Here is a 9,388-nt window from a genome sequence, read left to right on the forward strand (position 1 = left end):
ATGAGATAGTTATGCTCTCAACACTCACTCATAAAGCTTCTGGACGGTGTGGTAGTTAGACCTGGCGACAGCCCACAACAACCTGTTAGCCCTTAACAGACCTGGAGACCTGCCCCCGACTGCCGCCTCCCCGCCCCCCCGCCTCGCCTGACCACAGTGCTGCCGCAAAGACAAGGCCAGCAGAAGTCAAGGCTGGGCGTGCCCTGTCCCTCTCCAGAACTACCCCCCACAGTGAGCCCACAGGAGAAGGACTTCCTGGCTTCTCTCAAAGGCAGGAGGGAAGCCTTTTTGAGAGACCAAGGTGAGTGGAAAGAACATTATCGAGAGCAGGAACAGAGGCTGCTTTAGGGAGAGGATCAGAGCGCTCTGTGGGTGGAGGTTCTGTCCTGCCTTTCTCATGGGCATGGTGTGGCCTCAGCCTCCTCCCTGGTCGCACAGTGCGCTGCACCCACCGTACCGCCCGGAGACCAGCTGGCTTCACCACAGCTGGTCCACAGCCTCTGGCCTGAGCGCTGACAGCGGGATGCCCACCCACAGGACCCTCCCCAGCCCCTCCCCCAAGCAGGCACTGCCTTCTGGGGTTTCCTCCAGGTTTCACTCTGGCAAAGAGGAGGAGAGAAAGGAAACTGGCCTCAGGGCTTGCCCAAGGTGTGAGCCACCAGAGCTGCCCTGAGGGAGGGGAGGGAGGGGGAGCCCAGCAGGCTCAAGAGGAAGTTTGTACAGAGGAAAGGACAAAGGGTGGAGTCACGGGAAGAAAGGAGAGCAAGGTCCCTGGGTCGCCTGGCTGGGGAACCCTCCCCTCCCAACTAGGGCTGTTGGTTGGTGTTCAGTCGCTAAGTCGATTCGACTCTTTGCGACCCCATCAACTGCAGCCCACCAGACTGCATGGCATTCTCCAGGCAAGAATACTGGAGTGGATTGCCATGCCCTCCTCCAGGGGGTCTTCCCGACCCAGGGATTGAACCCCTGCTATCTCCTGGATTTTGCTCAAATTCATGTCCTTTGAGTCGGTGATGCCATCTAACCATCTCATCTTCATCTGCCCCCTTCTCCTTTTGCCTTCAGTCTTTACCAGCATCAGAATCTCTTCCCAAAAGTTGGCTCTTTGCATTCAATGACCAAAGTATTAGAATTTCAGCTTCAACAGGAGTCCTTCCAATGAATATTCAGTGTTGATTTTCTTTAGAATTGACTGGTTTGATCTCCTAGCAGGCAATGGCATGTGTAAGCTAGGTGCCCCGGGCAAGACTGCAGATTTTCTGTGATGAGGTTTGACACCTAATTGCAGTGATAACATTCCTGTTTACAACCTGGAGGAAGTTTCCTGGTCCCCCCTTTTCACTTATGAGTAAGTCTGGCCTAGAGAAGGGTCCAGAAGCCCAGAGTCTAACACAAAATAATCTTAATTTTTAGTATATGTGCTGCCGAAGTGAGCACAAAGTAATCTTAATTTTTAAAAATTACCTGAAAAAAAAAAGGAAAAAAAAATTAAAATTACCTGGAGAGGGAAATGGCAACCTACTCCAGTATTCTTGCCTGGAGAATTCCATGGACAGAGGAGCCTTGGGGGTGGGCTACAGTCCATGGGGTTGCAAACAGTCGGACTTGACTGAGCACATATGCAGAGACTGTACATATATAATTAATAAGAACCTGCTGTATAACACAGGGAACTCTACTCAATACTCTGTAATGGCCTATGTGGGAAAAGAATCTTTAAAAAAGTGGATATATGTACGTGCATAACTGATTCACTTTGCCATACACCTGAAACTAACACAGCATTGTAAATCAACTACTCTCCAATAAAAATTTTTAAAAAGAAAATAATAATTAAAGCCACCAAAGGTTTAAGACAGGAATGTTGGCAGTGAGATGAGGGGAATTCCCAGGTGGAGCTAGTGGTAAAGAACCCATCTACCAATGCAGGAGACCTAAGAGACACAGGTTTGATCCCTAGGTCGGGAAGATCCCCTGAAGGAGGTCATGGCGACCCACCCCAGTATTCTTGCCTAGAGAACCCCATGGACAGAGGAGCCTGGTGGGCTGCACTCCATAGGGTCACAAAGAGTCAGACACAACTGAAGTGACTTAGCACACACGCAGTGAGATGAGGTGAAGAAAATGTTTGAGTTAAGAATCCAGAACCTCAAATCTTGTCCTTCAGCCACTTCCTTCCTCAAAGTCTCCAGGGAAAGTCCATGCATGATGGACACTGCTGCAGGGGTTGCTTTATGAACCCTGAGCCCACCACCTGGTGATCTAGGCTAGATGGCACATAGAATTATTTGTTCAGGCCAAGCAGTCTCAGGAGACTAAGACAGAGCAGCCCCAAAGGGCCCGAGTAGGCACAGTGGTTCCCCATAATCGGAGTCTGCAGGTGCACCTCGCCTCGAGAGGCCCATCCCCCCAATACTAGGACTTGTGGGCGTGGCTCCTGCACCTCCCCCTAGGCAGATCCTTCTAGCTACTTGAGAGGGAAGACTTGATCAACCTACTCCCCATAGGACCCAGCCTGATCTCTGGAAGAACTGGGCTCTGTAAGGGGTTAGGGCTTCCTTGGTGGCTCAGGGGTAAAGAATCCAGCTACCAATGCAAGGGACGAAGTTTCCATCCCTGGGTCAGGAAGATACCCTGGAGAAGGAAATGGCAACTCACTGTAGTATGCTTGCCTGGAGAATTCCAGGGACAGAGGAGCCTGGAGGGTTACAGTCCAAAGAGTCAGACATGACTGAGCATCTCTCTCTCACACACACACACACACACACACACACAAGCATTGGTGTGTTTCCTAGGCCTTTAAGAGGGCAGAGACCAGCACACCGACCAGCTAATGGATTCGTGCAAAAGGAGCTAACAAAATTAACGCAGTCATAAGTAGTGCTAGAATTATCACAGTGTATATGTTCATTATAATCTTGTGAGTAGATTCACTTTCCATAACAGCAACTAGAAAATATAATTTTTCTACAATGAACCTATTAGACAAACTTTGCCAAAAATCTAACTCACCAAGGTTAAACATTCCACAGAATTTAATTACACATTCCACAGAATTTAATTATAAAGCTCTTACTGAGTTCAATCCCTGTGTTGGGAAGATCCCTTGGAGATGGGAACGGCTACCTACTCCAGTATTCTGGACTGGAGAATTCCATGGACTGTATAGTCCATGGGGTTGCAAAGAGTCAGACACAACTGAATAACTTTCACTTTACAAAGAGCAGAATGTTACAGAACATCTTGCTTTTTACAGTAAATAATTAACTCAATTTCATGACAAGATCTACTATAAAACATATGTTTTCCTTGTACTAGAACTTGGTCCCACATGGCTAATGCTTTGGAATAATTAAGATATAAGTTCTTCAGCTTTCTCTTTTTTCTTTATAAAAAAGAGTAATGGTCAGCCCAGTACTTTGAATTCTCTACAATCTTAAAACTTTTCAAGGATTCTAACTGCATGATTGTCTCATTAAGATGATGGGGATGGATTGACCTGTAGGTATAGTTTCCCCAGCAGCCAAGAACACAGATCTAAAGTTTGCCAGTTACACAAAGCAGGAGACACATAACCTGCCTGCTTGCTCCCAGCCAAGCATACCTTTCCAGACCTTTTGTGTTCCCCAAAAGAACCCACAACTAGCAAAGATTCCGGTGGGTGGTTGAAGCTCTCTTTTTTTTTGTCATTCTCCTGATTTTTTTTTTTAAACTTCTGGATCTGCTTTCCCACCTGACACTTTTTGAGGCTTAAGTGTCCTGCCACCAAGGACAAAACGCCGCAGTATTTTTCTGAGTGCATTCCGTGCATTTTAACACACCATTGGTGTGCACCTTAACACGCCATTTAACCCAAGGGATGTATGTCACAGCCTAAAATAAATAGACCGTCAACAATTGCATCATTTTTAAAGTAAACCAAGACACACATGAAACAGATACTTTCGTCTGATCTCCAAGCTTCATTCCACAGCTGAACTTTACCCCATTGCCAGTTCCTGGGGCCCACGGTGTTGGGAGGCTGGGTAAGAGGGGCTGCAGAATGACAGGGAAGTCAGGGATGGGGAAGGGGCAGGCTCAGGAATGGGAAGGATACAAATGAAGCCAAACAGTGGTTTCTCCAGTACCCCCTGGGGGAGCGGGGTGTATGCACACCCTATGACCCAGTAGTCTCACGTCTCAGATTACACACAGCAGAGATGTATGTTTGTGTTCATCAGAAGACACATGCAAATAAGTTCTTGGCAGAACTTATTATCCTCCCCAACTGGAAACATCCAAATGTCCATCAGCTGTGGAATTGATAAGAAACTGACATTTATTCAAAATACTGTGGGACTTCCCTGATAGTCCAGTGGTTAGGACTCAACCATTCCACTGCAGGGGGCATCGATTCGATCCCTGGTTGGGGAACTAAGCTGCCATATGCCATGAGGTGTGGCCAACAACAACAACAAAAACAACATACAAACAAAATATGGGTAAACTATACAGATGTGAGTTTACCAGTATTTTGTGACTTCCCTGGTAGCTCAGCTGGTAAAGAATCCGCCTGCAATGCAGGAGGCGCCGGTTCGATTCCTGGGTCAGGAAGATCCCCTGGAGAAGGGATAGACTACCCACTCCAGTATTCTTGGGCTTCCCTGGTGACTTAGACAGTAGAGAATCCACCTGCAATGTGGGAGACCTGGGTTCGATCCCTGGGTTGGGAAGATCTCCCAGAGGAGGGGATGCAACTCACTCCAGTTTTCTTGCCTGGATAATCCAATGGAGAGAGGAGCCTGGCAGGCTGCAGTCCACAGGGTTGCAGAGAGTTGGACACGATTGAGTGACTAAGCACACACATACAGATGTGAAAATAGATGTTCAACATAAATGATTTATAAGGATTAAGCGAAAGAAATCAGACACAAAAGAGTACATACTATATAATTCTGTCAATGTGCAGTTCCAAGCCAGGCAAAACAAGTCTGTGGCATTAAAAGTTAGGGTAGTGGTTGCTTTTGGGGGTGGGGTATGTGAGTGACAGGGGAACACATGCACATTTCTGTGTGCTCTGTTTCTTTTTCTTTTTTTTTCTTAATATATATATTTTATTCAAGTATAGTGGATTTAGTGCTCTGTTTCTTAATCTATTATGTATTATTCACTTGGTGAAAAATTCATTCAGCCATAGGCTTTTGACTTCTCCACTTTTCTAAACATGTTACCCTTGATTAACAGCTTATATTAGAAGAAAAGAAACAAGAAAAAAATTCCATGGTGCCTGTGGTAGTTGGATTAATGACACTCCACAGTATCCACATCCTAACCCCCAGAATTTGTGACTACATTGGGATGACCAAAAATCTCATTCAGGTTTTCTGTAACATTTTATGGAAAAATTCGACTGAACTTTTTGGCCAACCCAATATTATGTTACATGGCAAAAGGGACTTTGCAGATGTGATGTGGTTAAGGATGTCGTGACTCAGAACCTAACCTAGATTATCCAGGAGGGCCGATGCCATCACAAGGGTCCCTGAACAAAAAAAGCAAGAATCAGAGTCCAAGAGGAGGGACCCAGAGGTTAGAGATGGGCTTTGAAGTTGGAAGCAGGAGCCACAGGCCAAGAAAATGTGAGCAGCCTCTGGAAGATAGGAAAGCCCAGGAGACTTGTTTCCCCCCAGCCCTGAGCCTCCTTGGGGAGCACAGCCACCCCCAATACCTTGGTTCTGACCCACTAAAACTCATTTTGATGTCTGACCTCCACAGCTGTAAAATAATAAATAAATAATAATCTGCTAAGTTTGTAGTCGTTTGTTACAATAGCAGTAGATGCCAGAAGCAACTCCTTTTTTGGCTGTGCTGGCTCTTTGTTGCTACACCTGCGCTTTCTGTAGTTGGCACTGAGAGAGCTCATTGCAGTGACTTCTTGTGTTTCGGAGCAAGGGCTCTAGGGTGCTCAGGCTTAGTTGCTTGTGGCACGTGGGATCTTAGTTCCCTGACCAGGGATCAACCTGCATTGCAAGGCAGGTTTTTAACCACTGGGCCAACAGAGAAGTCCCAGAAGCAACTTTTAAGATCCTAATAACCAATACCAGTAATATAATTAACAATTTGCCAAGTTACATGAAACTAGTTATCATTCAAAAATTCCAGACTCTAGAAAAGATACCTCTCTCTTTCCTCTCAGCTTAATTAGATAATTCTGAAAAGTAGGTTCAGATGTGACTCCAAGCTATTTAAAGATGAGTAATCAAATTATTTACATTTGGCCATTTACTTTTTCTTTTTTTTAAGTTTGGGCTTCTATCAATAGTCAGGATTCCACCAAAGAAAGCAAACCACTGGTTATATAGCAAGCATCTGTTGTTGCTGTTGTTCAGTCATTCAGTCGTATCCAACTCTCTGCCTCCCCATGGACTGCAACACACCAGGCTTCCCTGTCCTGCACCATCTCCTGGAGTTTGCTCAAACTCATGCCCACTGAGTCGATGATGCCATCCAACCATCTCATCCTCTGTCACCCCCTTCTCCTCCTGCCCTTGACCTTTCCCAGCATCAGGGTCTTTTCCAATGAGTTGGCACTTCTCGTCAGGTGGCCAAAGTATTGGAGCTTCAGCTTCAGCATCAGTCCTTCCAATGAATATTCAGGGTTGATTTCCTTTAGGATTGACTGGTTTGATCTCCTTGCTGTCCAAGAGAACTCTCAAGAGTCTTCTCTAGCACCACAATTCGAAAGCATCAATCTTTTGATGCTCAGCCTTCTTTATGGTCCAACTCTCACATCTATACATGACTACTGGAAAAATCATAGCTTTGACTATTGGGACCTTTGTGGGCAAAGTGATGTCTGTTTTTTAACACACTGTCTAGGTTTGTCATAGCTTTTTTCCCAGTGAACAAAGTATTTTACTTTCATGGCTTCAGTCATCATCCGCAGTGATATTGGAGCCAAAGAAAGTAAAGCTTCTGCAATTGCAGAAGCTGGTTAATCACTCTCTGAAACTATCGTCTTTCTTACTTAAGTTGGCGCCTGGTGTCCACAGGGCAGGCAGTCAAGAAGAGAAAAAAATGGACATAAAGGGTGTGAAAGGAGGACAAACAAACCCACAGAGGCAGAAGCCTGTGTCAGGTCAGAGCTAGCCTCCAACTCCACATCCTCCAACTCCAACAGGATGTGTGTCCTGTTAGAGAAGGTAAAGCATGCTTTGTCACACCTGGAGAATCCAGAGGGAAAAAAAAAGTAGCTTGGGAGAGGCTGGGCCAGCAGGTAACCTGTGCATGTGAACTTCAACAGCACCTTGGTACCCTGCATGGGTCTGCTGGGCATAAGAGTCCACCAGGCTCTGGCTCCACCCCTCCGTTCCCACTTGGATGCAAAATGTCTTTTATAACCCCACAAAGAACTAAAGAGCCTCTTGATGAAGGTGAAAGAGGATAGTGAAAAAGCTGGCATGAAACTCAACATTCAAAAAACTATCATGGTATCCGGTCCCATAACTTCATTGCAAATAGAAGGGGGAAAAGTAGAAGCAGTGACAGATTTTATTTTCTTGGGCTCCAAAATCACTGCAGATGGTGACTGCAGCCATGAATTTAAAAGACGCTTGCTCCTTGAAAGAAAAGCTATGACAAACCTAGACAGTGTCTTAAAAAGCAAAGACCTCACTTTGCCCACAAAGGTCCCAATAGTCAAAGCTATGGTTTTTCCAGTAGTAATGTACAGATGTGAGAGCTGGACCATAAAGAAGGCTGAACATCAAAAGATTGATGCTTTCGAATTGTGGTGCTAGAGAAGATTCTTGAGAGTTCCCTTGGACAGCAAGGAGATCAAACCAGTCAATCTTAAAGGAAATCAACCCTGAATATTCATTGAAAGGACTAATGCTGAAGCTGAAACTTCAGTACTTTGACCACCTGATGTGAAGGGTCAACTCACTGGAAAAGATGATGATGCTGGGGAAGACTGGAGGCAAAAGAAGGGGAGCAGCAGAGGATGAGCTAGTTGGATGGCAAACTCTGGGAGATGGTGAAGGACAGAGAAGCCTGGCGTGCTGCTGTCCGTGGGGTCTCCAAGAGTTGAACATGACTGAGCAACTGAAAAACAACAACCACCCATCCAAGTGACACACAGAGAGGAGAATTCTGGAAATGCAGTTTTGCTCCTTGAGCTGGCCCATTAAAAACTACCATATGGCTGTGCTCTTACAGCCAGCATCCTTGCAGAAAATTCCTTCACTTCATCTGAAAAGTGGAAGCTGTTGTAACTTCACATGGACTTTCATAAGACTTAAAAGACTCTATATTCTAAGTACTCTGCCTAGAATATGACACTCAGATTTCTGTTGAATGAATTCATTGATCCTGTTGTGAACTTTGATGCTCAAAGAGTGTGCTTTCGGTCTAAATGGGTTACTCATAAAGACAATTAGCCCCTTGAAATTGTAAAACAGAATTATCACATGCAAATTTAAGATGAATGATAACATCATAAAACTTTCATCCATTTCTTTACGACAAAAGCCCAAAATCATAAACAACAGTTCTGCGGTCAGACAATTTGGATTTGACCCTGGACTCCACCTTGTACTTGTCATGTTAGCAAGTTAGGTGAACATGATGACTGTGGTGTTAGTAACAGAGGAAAGTGGTAGTTCTAACCTCTTGCAGTTGTGATATTAACTTAGAAAGTGTGAGTGCCTGCTTAAAATAGTACCTCATACATGCAAGTGTAAAATAAACTCTTAACCCACTCCAGTGTTCTTGCCTGGAGAATCCCAGGGACGGGGGAGCCTGGTGGGCTGCTGTCTATGGGGTCGCACAGAGTCGGACATGACTGAAGTGACTTAGCAGCAGCAGCCCCACCCCCATTGAATAATAAAAGACTGTTTCTGTGGGATTGAAAGCAAAATGATGTGAAAACATTATTTGATCTAGTGTTTTGTGTTTTTTAAATATTATTGAGGCTGTAATTGGGGTTATAATGTATTGCAAGTATACAGCAAAGTGATTCAGTTATGCATATATATTCATCCTTTTTTAGATTCTTTTCTCATATAGGTTATCACAGAATATTGAGTAAAGTTCCCTGTGTTTTTTTTCTTTAAGTATAATTCAATTACATTATTTTATTATTTTCAGAGGTACAGCATAGTGATTTGATATTTTTATGCATTACAAGATGATCACCATGATAAGTCTAGTTGCCATTTGTCACCATACTAAGATTTTACAATATGATCGAGTATATTTCCTATGTCATACATTTGTTATACGTTTATTCTGTAACTGGAAGCTTGTACCTCTTAATCTCCCTCACCTATTTCACTCATCCCCCAGCCCCCTAGTCTCTGGCAACCAACTGTTTGTTCTCTGTGAGTCTGTTTTCTTATGTGTGTTTGTT

The sequence above is a fragment of the Moschus berezovskii genome, chromosome 1 (assembly GCF_049115385.1).
Source record: "Moschus berezovskii isolate FMDL1 chromosome 1, NW_MosBer_1.0, whole genome shotgun sequence".
NCBI lineage: Eukaryota > Metazoa > Chordata > Mammalia > Artiodactyla > Moschidae > Moschus > Moschus berezovskii.